Below are 20,130 nucleotides of genomic sequence, written 5' to 3'. Positions count from 1 at the left end.
AAAAGGATGTAAATGACTTCAGATATTCTCTAATTGCCAAATGTGGGCCTGTCGCGTCCAGGCGCTAAGCGGGGTTTTGGTCATGCCGACCTCTGCACTTGGGAACTTCACCAAGATGATGTAAGGCCACCCTTCATCTAGGTGCCTAAAAGGGATTTTTTGAAAATAGTGCCGAGAAGAATAGACCCAGACAAGATAACAGCACTGACTATTACTAAAAGAGAAAACTGGTTTAACTCAATGTCCCTTTTGAAGATAGCCGGTCCCATCCCACCCCAATCTCTCCTTTTTTTTTTTTTTTTACATTTGGAATTGAAAAATATCAAATGGGAAAATCAAGGCAAAGGCTCGATCTGTGGTTTTGGCTAGTCAAAAAAAGCTTAAAATCTTCTTGCTGTAAGTGGATTCTGCTTTGAAACCAGGCCAAATTTTAACAATCATTCTCAAGATTTTTGTCAAAGTGGTTGAAAGAGGAACACAAAGACATGCTCTCCACAGCCAGGTGGCTGTGAGATGAAGAGATGGAAAACTCTAGAACGAGAACCCCCCTTCACCCTGGGCCCCTCGCACTCCCCAAGCAAGGAGGGCTGAGCCTTAACCCAACGAACGTCTTGGAAATGGCCTTTGATGACAGTCTTAGCAATGAGCTCCCCACAGCATCACACTTCTGCCTAGATACGCTGCTACCTGGTGAGGAATTTGGGAGGCCAAACTGGATATGCAGGAGAGCTGCAAGTCCTTGGCTTTTCCCAGCCACCTAAGGCTTCCCTCCCAGCAGGGACATGGCTTTGTTTTGTTTTGTTTTGCTTTTAATAATTCTCTTGGTCCCCCCAGGAAGCCTGGTATCTATTCCACACACCTGCCTCTGTCTCCCTTCTTCTCTCGCTCTCTGCCTTTCTCCCTTCCTCTCCCTCTCTCCTTCTCTCTCTTCCTCTTTCTCCACTATCTCTGACCCTATGTCTCTCTCTTTCACTCTCTGTCTCTCTCTATATATATCTGTTCTTCTGTCTCTCTCTTCGGTCTCTCTCTCACTGCTTTTTGTTGAGTCCATCTCTCTCTCTCTCTCTCTCTCTCTCTCTCTCTCTCTCTCTTTCTCTCTCTCTCTGCTTCATATTATATTTCTGGGTCTTTTTCTTTTCTTAAGTAGTTCTTCTGTCTTCGGTCTCTGCTTTCCGCAAATCTTTCTCCTTATCTGCTTCTGCTTCTCACTTCCTTTCCCTCAGCTACTCCTGTCCTGGAGAAAGTAAACCCCACACCCACTCCTATGACAGACAGAACCGAGTCCACGAGAGTTGACTGGTTTCACTCCAAGTCTCAGCCGAAGAGAAAACTTGTTTCCTCCTGATGTTTTCTCCCATTTGGAAGGATCGCCATTACACAACACTCTTGCCTCTTCCAACTTCTGGACTTTTCTCCTTCCTGTGGGGAAAGGGTAGCCCAATGAGGGAGGGACACATATAGTGAATGCTCCTCTTTCTCACTCGTGGAAAATGTGTGCTCCATGCCCTGTGCTCTGAGCCAGGATGGGTGAGCCTCTCCACCTATGGGACTCAGTTTAAGGACCGCCTAAGGCCTCTTCCAATCAGCTGTCACTCAGAAAGAGGTCGTTCAGGTCGCCATCAGCAGACTCTTAAAAGTTTTATTTCAAAATAATTTCAAACTTAAGGAAAGTTGCAAACTTATTACAAAAACAAGACAGAGAAGTCCAATATACCCCCACCCAGAAACCCAGATTTGCTAACTTTTAACATTTGCCACATTATATTATTCTATATCTATCTATGTTTATATCCATCTGTCTGCCTGTCTATTTCTATCTATTCTGTAAACATTTGCCAATAGATTGCACACAACATGCCCCTTTACCACTGACTGCTTCCATGTCCATTTCCTAAGAACAAGAATTTTCACTTACATAACTACCTTAAGTGCAATTATCAAGTTCAAGCAATTTAATATTGAAACAAAGCATACAGTCTCTATTCCAATTTTGCCAATTACCCCTATATTTCATTTTCAACTGGATCAGAAATTGGGTGGGGAAAAGGGTATTTGTCCATTAGAGAGACCCAGGAGTCCCCATTCCCAAGAATTTTTACCTCGTCCTCTAAAGTCCCCCTCAACAGCCTCCTCACGGCCTCCCCAGGAGCTCAGAGCCTGCAGCAGCTCCCCCTTAGCCTCCTCTTCCTACTCTGAAGCACCATGGCCATGCCTGCTGGCTGGGGGGGAGATGGTACAGGCCCCACATGATGGAAATCAGGCCTTGATCCTGCATTGACTGCTGATATGTGAGTCCCTGCTGGGTGAGGACATTTAACCACCAGGACTGGACTCTCTCCTCTTCTTTATCCCCTCACTGTGGCAGCCACAGAGAGATAGGTTGATATGAATATGCAATGCTGAACCATCACATAAAGCCAGGTCCCAAACCTCTTCTATTAGGGGGCCAGGCAGGCAGCCTTCTAGGCTTTGCAGGCCACATGGCTTCTGTCAAAATCAATCACCTTTGTCATTGGAGCACAAAAACAGCCATGGGCAATGCATGAACAGAGTATGTCTATTCCAATAAAACTTCATATACATAAGCAGTGGGCCACATGTCCCTCGGGCTATAATTTGCTGAGCCAGACATGAGGGACAGCTGCTCTAGAGGGTCACCCAGAGCCACAGCAGAACATCCATGGATAGGAAAAAATCTGTGTGGTGTACAGCCACTAAGATCAATGGGCTGTTTGTTGTCACAGCATAACCTTGCCTGCCCTGACTGATGCATACTGCTTGTCCTGGTCTCACTCGATCCTAAATTTCAGGGGCTTAGTCCAGTAGTGTTTTTACTCACATATATACACATAGCACCTGTCTCTGTTTCCGCCCCTCCTGCTCACCTGAGTTCCATGTGTTTTATTTCCTTTATCATAGACATGGATTTGCATTTATAATTAACATAAATAGATTGCCTATTATTTCCAGTAAAGATAAGCAGGCATAATTTGAGGAAAGGGAGCATTCATCACAGGTATAAGAAAAATACTTTAAGCCTTACGGTCTGAAATAATTTGTCTAGAATAGCAGGCAGAGAAAGAATGTGCATTTTCCATCTCATGCCTCAGAAGAGAAGGGGTGTTTGCAAAGCTTAATGTGTCTGAAATAGAAGTCCTATAAGAGAACAATGGACAGACTTCTTGGACAAATTGGGGTGAAACTACCAAACTCTCTGTAGGCTTGAAATCTCAGATCCCTCAATTAGTAAGAAAAGAAAGAGGAGGACAGCAGTGCAGATTTGTCAAAAGTTATTTTGCAAGTCAGTTCATCCTGCTGAAAACTATGCAGGCAGAAGCAAATTAGAAATATCAGGAAAAAAAAATGCTCCCCTGGCACACTCAAGGAAATAACCTTAAATTCCCAGCAGGACAAAACCACATGTTGGTGTTGTGGATAAATTCTGAAAAGCACATGAGGATAAGTGTTTAATTATGCTTGGCATGGCTGCACCTTTTTGCTCTTAAGACAGGAAATCCCCTTACCATTAACTGGATTCAACCCCAGCAGACCCAGTGAGAGCCCTTCTGATCATCCTTTCCAGGGTGGATCTGGGCCAACTGCATTTCAGAGACATCTGTAGCCCCTGCATCAAAAAGGCCTTGTTATGTGGGTCTCGGTCAGATGCCAAGAGGGCAACCCCTTCAACTTTCTCCAGGGCACCAAATAAAACACTGTACCAGGCCAAACCAGTGGCACTGGCTGGGAGAGTTTAAGGTGATTGGTAAATGAGACTGCTCCAGGTTTGCTCCCAGACTTTGTGAACTCCTATCTGCAATGCTGCGGTCTCTGAGTAAGAGGTAAGGATTCAGATTACAGGGCCAGCCCCAAGCAGAATAACGATGTAGTTGGAAACCTGTTTTCTAAACATCAGCCTATACTTCCTCTAGATTACTAAAAACCTCACACCCTTCTTTAGGGTGTATTAAATATTAAAACAAAGTTGTGACTAAAAGCCCACTGAAGCAATGATAAAATTCAAACAGAAGTTATGTGACCCTGTTCGACTTCCCCCACCTCGAAGATCAGTGTCCTAGAATTCGGGGCTGTTTTCTTATTACTAGGTTCGCTTGGACTAACTGTCTGTTTTTGACATTTGTCCATCTACCCAAATATTGCCCATTGTGCTGGTTTGAAAAGATTTATGCACCCTAGAAAAGCCATGTTTTAATCCTAATCAATCTTGTGGGAGTAATGGTTTCTTCTAATTCCTATTCAGTACTATAGGTTGGAAACTTGATTAGGTGATCTCCACAGAGATGCAACTCAATCAAGTGTGGGGTTGAACTTGATTAGATGAAGACCTGGATCTACTCAATCTACGTGGGTCTTGATTAGTTTACTGGACTCCTATAAAAGGAGACATTTTGGAGAGAGTTCCTTTTGAGAATGAGGAGAGAGCAGGAGGACCACGACAGAAGGACGAGGGAACCAGAGTCCACCAACCAGCAACCTCTGGAGATGAAGAAGGAGAATGCCATTGAGGAGTTTCATGAAGCAAGAGGCCTGGAGAGAAAGCTAGCAGACGCCACCATGTTCACCACATGCCTCTCCAGCTAAGAGAGAAACCCTGAACTTAATAGGCCTTTTTGGACCAATGTCTCTTTCCCTGATGCCTTAGATTGGACATTTTTACAGCCTTGCTTTAATTGGGACATTTTCGAACTGTGAACTTGCAACTTAACTAAATTCCTCCTTTCAAAAAGTCATTCCGTTTCTGGTATATTGCATTCCGGCAGCTAGCCAACTAGAACACCCATATATTCATTTATTCATTCAACGAATTTGTATCTAATACCTATGATTTCAGTTCCGGGTATTAGGGGGGAAAAAAGAAGAAATCATGATCTTTGCCCTAAAAGAAATAAACAAACGGACCATTTTACGAGATTCTAGCAGATTCTTTGACAAAGGTATGTGCTGGAGAAGAGTCAGGAGCCACATATACCCCCAAAGGAGGTGAAATGGTGGAGTGCAGGTCAAGATACATTTCTGGAAGATAATGAAAGCCTTATCCCTCTCCTTATCTGCTATCAACACTTCTCACCCACACTTCACGCAAATGAAAAGTTGGAAAGTTTCACAAAATTATGTAGTCTTAGCCATTTTGATTGCATAATTCAGTTACTCAGATGTACAGTGGAGAAACTGAGGTTTGTAAAGGTCAGTAACTTGTCTGTGGTCACACAGCTGTTTAGTGGTAGAGGAGAGAGAGAGAGCTCTTGCTAAACAACCAGCGACTCTGAGTGCTTCCCCCATTCTGGTTACCCATTTCTACTTGACCTACCACTCCAAAATAACAATAATCATGTATTTCACTCACAAATCTGCAATCTGTCCTGGCAGGGACAGCTCATCTCTGATCCACGTAGCATCAGCTGGAACAGCTCAGCTGGCTCTGGCAGATCCACTTCTCAGATGACTCACTCCCAGACCTAGCAAGTTGGTGCTTGCTTCTGGCTGGACCTCTCAGCTCCTCCCTATGTGGGACTCTCTGTGAAGCTCATTGGGCTTCCTCATAGCATGGAAGCTGAGCTCCAAATGTTAGGTGTTCCAAGAGACAAGAAATGGGAGCTGCCAATTTCTTAAGGCCTGGTCCCAGAAATAGGCTCAGCATCATGCTGCCATATTCTATTCACCAAAGCAGGACTAAGATTCAAGGGAAGAGGAGATGCAGACCTTTCCTCTTAATGGGAGTTCAAAGTGTTTTGGACCATCTTTAATTCACTACATCTGGTCAAGAGATTTTGCATTTTGATTGACTTCCCAAAAAAGGAAATAAAAACCAAGTACAAGAATAATGGAAGTATCTATCAGTAATCTTGTGCAAGGGCTGTGTAAGCTACTTCCAAGACTTTCAAGCATCAGCCATTGAGAAAGGAAATGGAGGAAGGGCAGGAAGGGAACAGACAGTCAATGAAGTTCACCATCCCAGCTCTCTGAGAAATAATGCCCTCAGTTTGCTGCATATTAGGGTATCTAGGGTCCATTAAGAAAACACAAGTTCCCAGTGTCACCCCAGGTCTACTGAGTCATCATTTCCAAAGGAACCAGGATAATATTTTTAAGAAAGTCCCCCAGGTGGCCGTGAGGCAGCTGTGAAGCTGACACCTGTCTGCAGATTCTGAATTGGGAGCCACCATGCTGGGACCACTTAAGCTTCCTGAGTCAGATCCCCGCATATGTTTATAGACATATAAAATATGATGACATGGAGGTCTTTCCCCAGTTATAGATGCCATTTGAGCTATTCAAAATAGTCATAAAGTAAGACTCTATGGGAAATGTATGGATGTTTCTGGTCCAACAACTTTGTGACGGGGAATAACAAGCCCCTGAGGCCCAGAGAGAGCCCAGAACAGGACAGGAGGGAGTTGGTCTCATGCCTGGCCATGGCCACCATCAAGGGAAATGCATCGGGCTGGTCACTCCATGCCCTGATAGCAGGCAGCCTCCTCATCTGACCAGAGGGTCAGAAACAGTGTCTGGACCCTACCTGCTCAGTTTTTCCTGTTCATGTATTTCAGATTGGAAATGCTGAGCAAGTGAATCTTTTTTAACATAGACAAAATTATCTTCTTGCTAAAGGCCCTCACCACCAGATTTACATGTGGCTCCATCTTATATTTGACCTACATCACCTATAAAAAGGGACAGTGTTGAATAGGTGCAACCTTTGTTCTATCTTTGGTTGAGTTATTCACAACTGTGAATGAACTGTGCGGATGGCACTGAAAGCTTGGGACCCACAGATATCTGAAGGATGGTAAGTAGCAGGTGGATATTTGAGGTTTCCTTACCTAAGATGACAATCTACAGGAAATCCAAGCAAGTGGTCACATCGAGATCCTTTCTCTCCAGCACATCCTGAAGTCATCCAGCTTTCCCCATACAGTAAAGGTGCCTCGCAGAATTGCAGCAAGGAATAAACAAACAATGTAACTCAAATGTGAGTGAAGCACTCAGATCACAGTGCCTGAGAGTAGCTACTACTCAAGAATGATTGTTTTAGGCTATCAAGACATGAACTCCCAAGTAGTTCTTCTGGGTCAACCAGATGTCCTCAGAATTATATTTGGAAGGGATGAGGGCAGGAATGGAAGAGGAATCATGGTTTTGTTAACTCCAGCCCCCAGTGGAGACTGCAGCTGACCTCCACCAAAGAACTGTAATCTTAGGTACCTGCCTGAGAAGCTTTAAGATTCTTGCTTTTACCCTCTTGGCTCTGCAATATGATTCTTTGCCTCCTGGAGGTAGACCCTTGCTTCCACGGGTCCAGTGGACTGAACATTTCAGAGTTTGAGGTGGGTTGAACTTCTTCCTGACCCATCTCCAGGTTTCAATTCACGTGTTTGAGCCACCTTGATCTGACTCCTGGTTTGGGGGCTTACTGGTTGCTAGGCAACCTTGAGCATACCCCTGTAAACTAGGGATAAAAATAGCATCTAGATCTCCAAGTTCTGAGAATTAAAGGACTTCCCATGACAGGATGTGAGCTCCAGGATGGAGGGGATCTTAGGAGATATCATACACTGATATCCATAAGTACCTGGAACACTACCTGCAACAGAGGAAACAATATACGCCTTGTAACAATCTGTTGTTGCTGTTTCTATGGTACCTGCCACCCATGCCCCTTCCAAGCCATGTGGCTCTAACTTCCTACCAGGTCACAGTGAGGGGTTGGGGGGTGAAGCATAGGGTTGGGTAGGGGACCAAATTGAGGACTGCCATGCCCAAGCAGAGCAGAGATGAGGTGAGCTGGAACAACCAGGCACCCCTCTCAGGAATATAAGCCCTGAATACAAAGCTGTGTCCTGCCTGGGTGAGAGGTGGTGGGCTCCAGACAGCCCTAATGGACCTGGGGAAAGGAGCATCTTTGATGCGGTCTTCGCCATTTGTCAAGGCTCAAAGGCTTCAACTTATGATAATTAAAACAGTTTGGCCCAGGTAGAGTTTATAGACAGAAAATAAAAATGGAACTAAAGGCATTTGTATTTAGAGAGGACAAGATGAACTGTTGAGTAAATAATCGTGGGACAACCAAAGAGGTGCTTGAAGAAGAAGAAAATGAGCTGTTTACCTCCGTCCGTATACCACAGTAGATTATAGATCAAAGGTTTCAAGTAAAAAATAATAATGATAATAATAATAAACCATAAAAGTGAAGAAAATGTAGGGTTTTTATGTAATTTGGGGTTGTAGAAGGCTTTTCTAAGCATATCGCAAGGTCCAGAGGCCATGGAGAAAAATATTGGTAAATATGTTGTGGTAGTTTGAAGCTGTTATGTGCCCTAGAAGATCATATTCTGAAATTTAATCCAGAATATGTGGATGTAAACGGGGGGGGGGGGGCCTTTTGATAAGGTTACTTCAACTGAGATATAGCCCACCTCATTCAGGGCAGGTTTTAATCCTCTTACTGGAGTCCTCTATAGGAGGATAAAACACATACAGGAGCTAAAAGATGGATAATTGAGAAGCTCACAGAAAAGCCCTAGAGAAGCTGAGAGACAGCCACTGAAGACAAAAGCTGGAAGCAATGAAACCCAGGAGAGAAGGACCAGCAGGCGTTGCCATGTACTTTGCTCTCTGACAGAGAAGCCCAAGCTTACCGGTAACTGGTCTTTAGGGAGAAGGTATCGTCCTGTTGATGTCTTAATTGGGACATTTTCATAGCTTTAGAATTGTAGACCTGTAAACTAATTAATCCCTATTGTTAAAAGCCGGTCCATTTCTGGCATATTGCATTTCACCAGCTTTATCAAACTAAAACATATGTCTACATCAGAATTGCCAAACACCTGCACAACAAATAATGATGATGATGATGATGTTAATGCTGAAATTAAAGTGAAAAGAAACTCAGCAGGCTAGGGAAATAGTTGCAATATAGATTTCAAAGGGCTAACTTCCAATACACTTATATAGCTATATATATAGTAAATACATAGAAAATTTCTGGAAGGAAATACAAAAGCAGTAACACTTTTTGTTACCTCTAAAGAGAGAGACAGAGAATGAGGTTGAGTTGAGAATATTTTCTTTCAATTGATATCCTTCTGGATGAGCTGAGCTTTTTGTATGTTTTACATAATTTAAAAGTAATAGCAAGTGGTTTTCTTAAAAGCTTTAAGCTCCTAAGGCAAAGCTATGGTGGAACTTTCTAGGCACCAACTAACCAGCTGAGTAGAGCTTCTTTAAGCAGGGTACCTTCTTGTGCTCCGGGAACCACTTCTTATTGGCGATGAGCAAAATACGTTGAAAGGTTTCATATACTTGCGCCACTCACTTAAAGAGAGATTACTACAACATAAAGAAAGTTGGGTGGCCCAAGTTTTCAACTTTCAGAATAACACTTTTCTTTTAATAACCATGTAAAATAGCTCAGGCTTCTTTTCCTAGGACCGCAGGAAACCCAATCCTTTTCTGAATATGCATGTAAGAAGTAATTGTCAGCTCCAGCTATAAATTACTGCTCCAGGTCTCCCAGGTACTCTGACCCTCTCCCACACCCCACACCCCTGCAGGATAGATCAGGCTTTGGTCTATTTGGTCCTCAGAGACTGATACCCTTCATTCCCCAAGGCAGCCAGTCAGAACAGAGTTATGGGGGGCTGATGTCTCTGTTAGCAAATTACCAAGCAGAAAAAGAAAAGCTCCATCTGATATCACCAACCACTTCCCCCAGTCTCAACACCAGCTGGTCCTCCTACCCCCTGGCCCTGGCCCAGCTAACGGCCATCTCTTTGGAGACCCTGACCATACAGAGAACTTTCTCCAGCCTCCTGGCCCTTCCAGCCTCGAAGCTCCCCAATTCTTTCTGGTCTCCAGAGGAAATTAAAAGCCCAATAAATCTCAGAAGCCCATCTTTCCTGTTCAGCCAGGGCAAGTTATTTACAGATTTCCACAGCACTGCTGAGCTATGCCCAGTCTCAACCCTCATTGGCCATGCCCCTTCCCTTGGCCCAGCTCAGAGGTCCACTCATTGGAATGTGCTCCTAAACAGAACAGCTCTCAGAAGGCTCTCCCCAAAGCTGAATTCTCTCCCTATTCAGGAGAAAGAGAAAGGAGCACGGGGAGTTTCTTAGGTAGGTCACTTACCACAAAATAACTGCAGACTGCTCACGCTGAGAGGGAGTCGACAGAACCTCTTCAGCTCCAAGAGGCCAAATGAGGTGCTTCATTCACTGTGAGGAGCCTTGGGTCAGATGCCTCTTGCATGTATGCTGAGTCTCCTCACTTTTCTCCCTGCATTTATTTCCCAAGTTTCCTTTCCAAAGAGTAAAACCAAAAACTGGCTTCCTCAGTGTTCACCACATTGTCAAAGACAACGTTAGGGCTTGTAGGTCAAGTCCACATCTCTGCCACCCAAGAGCTTGTGAACCATATGAGCTTACGTGCTCATGCTCCCTTCTGGGGCCTCATTTTCCCTACTCTGTGAAACAGAATGGACATGGGATTGAACTAAGGGATCCTCCAGGACGTGTACGGCTCTAGCATCTTCCAGGAACTGGGACCCTGTTCTCCTTATCTAGCACATTACTTGGATCATGTTTTCTCAATCTCAACTGCTTAACACACTCACCTGAGGAACTCTAAAAAAAATGGAATTGAAATCTGTGGGGGAAAAGGGAGATGGGAACAGACCTATCTTTATTTTTGTTTGAACTTTATTTTTCATTTATTATAGATATATCATAAACTGCACATATTTGAAGGGTAGATTTGATCCGTTTATCATATATATATATATACACACATCCACAGAAGCATCACCATGATTAAGGAAGTGTACACTTCCATCACCCTGAAAGTTTCCTTGTGTCCCTTTGTGATCCTTTCTTCCCTTCATTCTGTCCTCTAGCAACCTCTGGTCTGCTTTCTGTTGCTATTGGTTAGTTGGCATTTTCTAAAAATGTATAAAAATGGAATCCTGCAGTAGGTCCTTTTTTGGGTCTAACTTCTTTCACTCAGTAAAACTATTTTGAAATTCATTCATGTTGTTGAGTGTAACGATAATTCATACCTTTTTATTGCCAAGTGGTACTCCATTGTACAAATATACAGGAATTTGCTAATCCATTCACCCTGTTGATGGGTGCTGGGGAACGAAAAAAATTCTGCCAACAAAAAGACTCTTCCATACCAGTAGGAGAGAGAGCACACGCATTTTCTTATCAAGTATGCGTTAACAAATTTACATGCATTTGAGGTAGCATGAAAACAACTACACAGGAGAAAATCTGTTACATTTCATGCAACAAAGCAGAAGAACAATAACCTTCTTAACTTCAGGAGAGAAACTGGCTGTTTCTTGTCACAGTCTCCTGTACATCTCATGTGAGAGAAACCTGAGCTAATTGCAAAGATTTTGGTATATCTAGAGGTTATTTGGCCCATAACCTTGGCAATATCTTTCCACTGTTAAAATTGGAGACTGAAATTAATCCCCAGAGAGATTTGTCTCTAGTGCAAAGGTCTGAGCAAGGACTCAAGTTGACCACGCCTCTAAGAATACTCTAAGAAATACAGGAAAGGAAAATGGTCTCTTTGCCCCTTATTAATGGAGAAAATGATTTTCATTTACCCTTACAATGAACATTTGGGGTGTTCCTAGTTTGGGGCTATTTAAAAAAGAGCTGCTGCACATTCATTCATGTGCAAGTTTTTGGACATATGTTCCTGTCTCTCTTGAGTAAATACTTAGGAGCAGAATAGCTAGCGGGTCATATGGTTAATGTATGTTTAACTTTTAAAGAAACTGCCAAAACATTTTCCAAAGAGGCTGCAGCATTTTATATCCCCACCCGCCATGTGTGAGAATTACATTTGCTTTGCATCCTTTCCAACATTTGTTATGGGCAGTCTTTTTAAATTTTAGCCAATCAAATGGGTATGGAGTGGGATTCCACTGTACATTTCATTTGTTTGTCTCTAGTGAGAAAGTGCTCACTGGACATTTGTTTATCATCTTTTGTAAGTGTCTGTTCAAACCTTTCACCCATTTGGTGGATGATTTGTATTCTTATTATTGAATTGTGAGAGTTCTCTACACATATCCTTTGTCTGATATCTTCTTCCAATCTGAGGCTTGTTTCTTCATTTTCTTAATGGTATCTTAGGAAAACAATTCTTTTTTCAATTTTGATGAAGTTCAACTAATTATTTTTTCATTTTTTGGTTTATGATTTCTGTATTCTATCTATAAAATTTTTTCCTATCCCAAGGTGGAAAATATTCATCCTATGTTTACTTCTAGAAAACATTTTACAGCCTTTTCTCTTCCAGCTTAGGCTATGATCCACTAATTTTTGTGGATGGTGTGAAGCAAGGGTCGATATTCATTTTTCCATATAGATGTTCAGTTGATCAGGTACTATTTGTTGAAAAGATTCCCCAGTTAAATTGCTTTGGCATCTTTGTTGAAAAGCAATTGACCAAACATGTGTGGCTCTGTTTCCAGATTTTCTATTCTGTTCCATTGATCTCTATGTTTACTTTTTGTCAACACAAAACTCTTAATTAACATAGACTTATATTAAGTCTTAAATTCAGGTAGAATGAATCCTCCAGCTTTTTCTTCTCCTTTTTAAAATGGACTGTTTATTCTAGATCTTTTTCATTTGCAAATACATTTTAGAATCTCCTTGTCAAATTCCACAAATACACCAGCTGGTAGTTTGATTGGGATGGTGTCAAATGTGTAGATTAGTTTGCAAAGAAGTTCCATCATAACAGCATTGAATCTTCCCTTTGATGATTGCTTTATATCTCTTCAATTAAGTCTCTAAATTTCTCTGAGTCTCTTTAATTTTTTCTGAAAGTTATACATATTATAGTTTTCAGTGCAGAGGTCTTGGATGCTTTATTTGGGTAAATAAAGCATTTGGATGACTTTATTTCTAACATTTTAAGTTGTTGGGTTTTTTGTTTTTTGTTTTTTGTTTTTTTTTGTATGGCCAGGCACCATGGCAGGGTCTCCGGCATGGCGGGCAAGAATCATCTTAAGTTTTTTTGGTGTAACTCTAAATAGATTGGGTTTTTGTTGTTGTTGTTGATAAGCAGATTGTTTTTAAATTTCTCTCTCTTCAATTATTTGTTGCTCATATGTAAGAATATATGTTTTAATATTAACCTTTTATTCTGCAATCTTGAGAAATTCATTTATTAGATTTAGTAGTTCTCTTATAGATTCCCTAGAATTTTCTACATAAGCATCATCTACACATCCTCTGTTTTATTTTTTATTTTTTGCCAATATTTATGTCTTTTATTTCTTTGTTCCTGATTGCAATGGCCTTGTTCCACTGTAAAATGTATATTCTGTCTTGTCTTCTGTAAACCATGGTCAATGGTCTAAGGAAAAGAGCAACAAATTTGGTTTGTGGCAATTTGTCATGAGAGCCACAGGACACTGATACCTATTTGTTATGCTAGTTTGGGTCTGAGCATGGATGGTTCAGGGGATTAGGCCAAGACTTGTGTAGATTTATACATAGAACTACTAGATCCCCTTCTTGGGTTTTCCCTCAGGATTATCCCCATGCTTTTTCATCTGCACAAGGAATCCTTCTCCTAATCTCTATCAAAGTTTTAGACCTTCCATGGACAGTACCCATTGCTGATGGGGTCATTTCTCCAAGTTTTGACTTCTTTTCAGAATCTACCAGGTTTTATTTACTTTTCAGAGTTCTCAGGTAGTCAGTTTTGTATTTTTTCCAGTGCCTTTAGTTGTAATCAGTGGGTAGGATGGGATGCAGTGGGCTTACCCCACAAGTTGGAACAGGGACTGCCAGTCCACAATTGAGTGCCTGCTGCAGATCATGTCTGAGAGAATGCCAGATGTCTGGAACAACCATTGTATAAGTGGTTCATCTCTGTGGCCTTTTTAAAATTCTTAATGTAGAAGATTAGGAAAGCTTGTGGGGAAATATTAGATTCAACTAATATATTTTGAAGGATAATCATGAGCCCTTTTTATATGTATGAATATTTGGTATACAAATTAATCCTGCTCACAATGAACTAATCAAGAACAATAGTAGACCGTTGGGGATTAAGGCTAGAATAACTAACCACTAATAATTCACTCTAACACCACCATGTCCCGGGCAGGGTGCTTGATACTGAGGATTGAAAAAAAATGAGACAAGGTCTCCATGCAGAAGAAGTTCACAGTGGAAGAACACACAAGTGTTTACAGAATCTCCTGTAGTAGTAGATGGTTGTGATGGGAAGTCATACAAAATAAATGATCTGGGAAGAGAAGAGGGAGAAATTAATTCTCACGGATTTGGGGGGGAGGGGGTTAGTCATAGTGAGGTAACATTTGAGCTGGATTGGAAAGAATGGTTATATTTCAACAAATGGTGGAGGGGGTGGCAGTTAGCAAGGGCATTCCAGGTGGAGAGAACAGTGCTGGCTAGCTCACATTGCTGAGGGTGCTGGCATAATCTCCAAGGAGCAGCAGGTAAGTGTGATAGAATACAGGTGAGGCCAGACATCCAACAGACCACCACCTAACCCCTGAAATTGCTCAGCTACAGGGGCAGTGGTTACTGCAATCAACCACAATCAGCCAGGCGAGAGCAAACAGCAAGGTCTCATTTTAATCGGGGACTGAAACGGTTCCTCCAATGGTAGCTGCCCTTCTTTCGCCTTAATGTAGGGCCTCAAATGGAAGAGTCTGTGGCAGGGAGGGCGCCTTGCTTTGTTACTACAGAAGTGAAGGAGGCCTACCAAGGCAGAATCCAAGATCCACCTGAGCCTCTCTCTTCTATTCTGCCCCATTGCCTTCTTTCCTACTTCATTCCAATTCCCCTGCCCAAGTTTCTTGGCCAGATAAAATGGGGCAGGGTTCTGACACATGACAAGTCAGCCCTAAAGGAAAAATGTTTTCTGTGACAATGAGAAAATGGCATGTGAGGTGCCCATGTGCCAAATGATGTTTCGAAATAACAGACTGGTTTTCCTGGCGGCCATCCACAGCCCTTTCAAGCCTCCACATTTTGGGTAATATATCATCCAAGGGGTAAAATGCATAACTGTGCTTTCCTTGTCCTAGGCAGCTGGGATCAGCAAAGGGAATTGGGTTAAAAGCATGTTTTTAAACATAATAATAGCTCATGACTCAAACACATGCCACATATGGTCTGAAAAATTAGGGGAAAACAGGACTTCAGTGTTCTAGAATTTGGTCTTTTGGTTCATCACCACCCTCCCCCCCCCAAAAAAAATAAAATTATCCTCTTGAGCATAATTCTAACTCTGGTGGTTTCCAATAAGAATAAACAATTCAAACCTTCTGGGCGGTAGGTTCAAAGTCATTCTGCTGTGATATGTAATAAAAAGTGAAGAGTACAATGGTTATCATCACATTATTGCTAATAGATCATTGGGAGCCTACAGGAATGTAACTGTACAATTGAAACTCAAGCTATACACTCTCAGGAGTTCAATTTAACAAACTCAAAAAATCAGATGGAAATGGCCAGACAAAATGAGATGGAAATGTTCAATAGATTATTGAATGCAATAGCTGATGACAGAGTTTCATCTTAACAGGGAAACTTGAGGCCAACCATTCTTGGACTCCTTCAGGACATCTTTTTCATCTCTATGACCCTCAGAAGACCCAAGGCATATGCCACAGAAACACCTTTGCTGGTCCTTCTTTCTCTTCTTTCCTACCTGCCAATGACCCTATACCTGGATCCTTTACATTTACATTAGGGCTCTAATGACATCTGGGGCAGCTCTAGATGTCATTAGAACTGTTCTACCCTTCATGTTTCCTTTCTGTGATGCCCTCCCAACCTGACCCCACACCACCACCATACCTACTGATCTGTAAAAGAAGAGAGGTGCCCAATGGTCCAGCCCCTCTGTCTGGAGCCTGCCCTGCCATTCCCTGAATCCATCCCTTCCACCACCTTAATTGATCCCTGGCTGGGTGTTAAAGAAGCAAAGGTGGAGGAGGTCCAATTCCTGTTCTCAAAGACCTCATGGTTGATGAGGAGAAAGACAGAGACTTTGCCAGCTGTAGCACAATTCAACAATTTCTGTGATTTTCTCAATGGAGCCTCAGTCTAAGGTTTCTGAGATTCTTTTTGGTATCATTATACATTTCTGCAGCTACCTTTCTGGGAAAAAGGAAGGATGATGTTTTGCAAGACATTTTTGTCACCGTCCCTGAGAACCTGGCACTTTTGTGATATCTTACACATATGGAAGGCAAATCCAACTTGAACAAACTCCATGCAGTATTCCCACTATTTGTTTGCCCCTAAGGACTTCTCATAGCCTGTGATTCCCTTGTGTTATATGATTACTCTGCTTGAAACCACATATTGCTTATTTAATCAATAATAGTTAGAAAGAGGAAGAAAAAAGCAAGACAAAATTTTCAAGTGGAAAGACAGGAGAATGAGACTCACCTCTCTAAATGTCAGGATTCTTTCACATTGTGTCTTGTTCATGTGTGTTTTCTGGTGGGTGATATATGGGGCCAACTGATATATTGAGTATTTGAATAGCAGTTTTACTTCAGAGATAATGTAAAAACAGTAACTCAGTTCAGTACCGTTTTTGTTTTACCAGTCATCCTTTGATCAAATGCCGTACAATCTTACATTATGAACATGTAGAAAATGAGAAAGATGCATTATTCATTGTAAAGAACAAAAAACAGACACAATTACTGTAGGCTTCCTGAAAGGACATAGAAACAGACCATAAAAACCTTTGATGATACAGGATCCATTACATTAATGTTTCACCTCTGTTAATTCCCTAGTACAGTCTAAAGCTCATTGGCCAGGTAAAATCTCCAAAATGCTTCACTTAAAGATAAAAATTAAACACTTGCTTTAAAAAATGCCTATTCTGAAGAGTTGGATCTAAAAAGGAATTATTATTATTGAATTGGTTTTTCCCCTGTAAATAGAAACTATGATCATCAGTCTAGGAAATTTTACCTCCTAATCAAGCTCTTCCTGAATAATCTGAATATATACATATAAATTACTCCTATTGTGTCACTACTTATGTTTCTAAAAGCCATCAAAACACTACTTGGAAGCTGCTAAACTTTAATTGGGTGAATATATATCATAGGCTTAATTGAACAGTTTCATATTTTTCAAAAGAAGTGATATATACACATAAACAAACACATACACACGTTATGTGTGTGTGTGTGTATATATATGTATGTGTATATATGTGTAAAGGTAGAACATATAAATTAATATTTCTCCATTTTAATTAACAAATATTCTTAGTGATGGAAATTATTGAGAATCCCAACTCTGAATTAAATGCATGTGTTTCTTAGAAAATATTTAAAGGGTTTGACATATGTGCAGTTGGGGGTGTATTTTGTTCTTTGTGAGCTTTAATCATCAAATGACTCATCCATTCATTCATTTCATCCATTTAGGTGTAACAAGTATCTTCATTTTCTTAATTAAGCCTGGGTTTAACAAAGCCCATTGAAGTGTTTTTTTTTTAAAGACAACTAGATAAAGAAGACCCTACTGGCTTTAAAATTGAAATTCTGGAGTTCAGAAGAGGCACACTAATAAGTAGGTGGCACACCCTCACTGCTTTACCTTAAGAGGGTGTTTTTGTCTCTAGTCCTGCTAAGGGAACAGAGGAAAGTGAAAAGACTTCAGGAAACGTTCTAACAGGATTAGAACATTATCACGAGGAAGAGAGAGAAAAGAAGGTAGAAACATTTCAATAAAGTAGACTAGATTGTACAAAGGAGTTAGATATGAAAGGACAACACATTCAGAGAGCAGAAGGAATGTAGAGAGGTTTGAGTGCTGTGTTGGCGCCTTGAATACTGATAAAAAAAAGCCTAGACCTGATTCTACAGTTGACAGGGTTACAGGGATTACACAGAGCCTAGGAAAGCAGATTCTCCTATCTCACAGATGCTGGCAGCAGTGTGTACAGGGCGGGTTGAAGAAGGATGAGGCTTGATGCAAAAACACCAGCCATTTTTTTGTTAACCCTTGTTACAGGCAGAAGACCAGTCTATAAAAATAAGGTAGGAACAGCCTTCTATTAGCATGGTCTCTTCCCAGTTGTAATTTTCATTACCATAGTTAAGATGTTCATTTCCTTCCTTCTTTCCTTTTTTCCTTCCTTCTTTTTTTTTTCTTCCTAACATGGTAGGATGGGAAAATGAGGTTGTGGCTGAGAACCTGGCCCAAAGTGAAACCCTATCTCCATCTGTGAGTCTATGCAGGTTAGACACACAGCGTATCCTGCTCCTTTTCCCCTTCCATCCCATTGTGTAATGCTAGAAGACACCAGACTCAAGTTTAACTTTGTTGAGAAGGAAGCGAAGAGCATAAGAGATGATGCTATCTGGACTCCAGAATGCACTGTGGGTCTGAAGATATGTGAAAACTTTGTATTGATTCTATACACAGGATTGTTGTGAATAATTATACTGAATTATACTGAATGAAGGAAGATGGACACTCTGCAAAGAGGACTGAAACATCGCGTGGACAGAGGCTGTGACCTTACCTTCCTCCACAGCCCATTCCTCCACACTGTTTGATTAATCAAAGTAAAGTAGTGTGCCTTTTGTTTCTCTTCTAAACAAAATGGAATGATTGCTAGCATGATTATTTCCCAGAGGGTTTTTCATACTGGACCTTTCTAAACCAATATATATGAAAGGATAGCTGGGATATATTTTAATTTTGCGCATGCTTTACTGGATGCCTATTACTTTTTTATTTATTTATTTATTTATTTTGTTTATTTGCTTCCAAAGAATGCTTAGAGCCTTGGATAGGAAATAACAAAAGAATTACAGAGAGGAGAAGAAATAAGACCTCCTGGTCAGGAATTGAGAATAGGGTACATTGGTTGAGGCCTTCTGAATGGATCTCTCAGTTGTTTTGTGACTGTTGGAAAAAATAAAAAAGGCCTTGAAATTCTGATTCACTGGTTTGTGCCTAGTAGTCACCACTGAGCCACTATTTCGTTTGCTACCATTGGACTCCATCTTATTTCCCTTTCACCGAGGAAGATCCATCAGCCAAGACATAAACTAGCAAGGAATAGCATAAAATGCTCTGCCCCAAAGACTTCCAGGTGTCTGTGTTGCCCTTCAGTTAGCAAAGAGAAAATAGGGGTGGGGCCAGATGGTAGGAGAAAATACCTTCTCAGGGTGCTGTCACCGCCCCTGAGGATTCCTGATTTCTGCAGAAGTTCCTCACGGGTAGAATTTATGCAATTTGCTCAAACAGCAAACATCTAAGAACCATCTACAACATGCCTCATATCTAGGTGATGGGAAGGCAAATACAAATGAAACACAGACCACGCTTTCACCAGCAGTCATGTAGATGGATAGAAAGGAATCCAGCCTCCCAAATGCTCTAATGGAGGTGTGAAATGAGTGTGGGAGTTTCCACAGGGAAGCAAAGACTAACTCTGCCAGAAGAGTATTGAACCATAACAAATCAGGCAATGGTTTAAAAGAAAAAGTCCTCTAAATTCAAGATGGTATGATCAACCAACTGGAAAATCAGGATAAGCCTTCTGATACCCACCCAGGCAGAAATAATCTGAGGGTCTTCTCTCTTAGCACTTTGTTCTTTTCATTGCTAGGTCCCTATCCCATTGCATTATAGGAAGCGGGCTAATTTCCTGTCCACCCCCTTTCCCCGCCTTGCAGGATGAAACTTCTGGCTGGTCTTTCATGCTTACTTGTAGTCAACGAATGATCAAATGAATGAAGCCAACGTAAACCTGTTTCCTTGGTTTTCTATCCGTACATTTGCATGAAATGACCTTGAAACTGAATTCATATATTAATATCAGCCTCTTTCCTCTATGCCCACCCTACCTCCCAATCTTAGAAGTTCAGAGACTAGCCCTGACTCTTGTGTGTCTTCTGTATCCCCTAATTCTTATTTATTGTACTAGTGCAAAGCACTCAGAGGTTATTCAATAAGTTTTGATGACTGCTGCCAGATGGAAAAGGTAAGGGGTGAAACTCTGTTATTCTTTGGAAATATCAACAAAAAAATGTATATCAAACAATCTTGAAATGCATGT

General features: G+C 41.4%; 1 long non-coding RNA gene across 1 annotated transcript; it reads right to left on the bottom strand.

Moving 5' to 3' along the window:
- Window positions 1–1,338: 1,338 nt before the first annotated feature.
- LOC143662704 (uncharacterized) lies at window positions 1,339–7,421 on the bottom strand. The gene is made up of 3 exons (XR_013165554.1): window positions 7,222–7,421; window positions 6,840–6,943; window positions 1,339–1,419 (listed from the first exon to the last, which is right to left on the bottom strand). It is a non-coding gene; the product is annotated as an uncharacterized LOC143662704 (long non-coding RNA).
- Between the last annotated feature and the right edge of the window lie 12,709 nt (window positions 7,422–20,130).

Source organism: Tamandua tetradactyla, chromosome 18 (genome assembly GCF_023851605.1).
Source record: "Tamandua tetradactyla isolate mTamTet1 chromosome 18, mTamTet1.pri, whole genome shotgun sequence".
NCBI lineage: Eukaryota > Metazoa > Chordata > Mammalia > Pilosa > Myrmecophagidae > Tamandua > Tamandua tetradactyla.
Note: the sequence above shows the minus strand (reverse complement) of the source record. Positions and strands in the feature narration are given on the sequence as shown.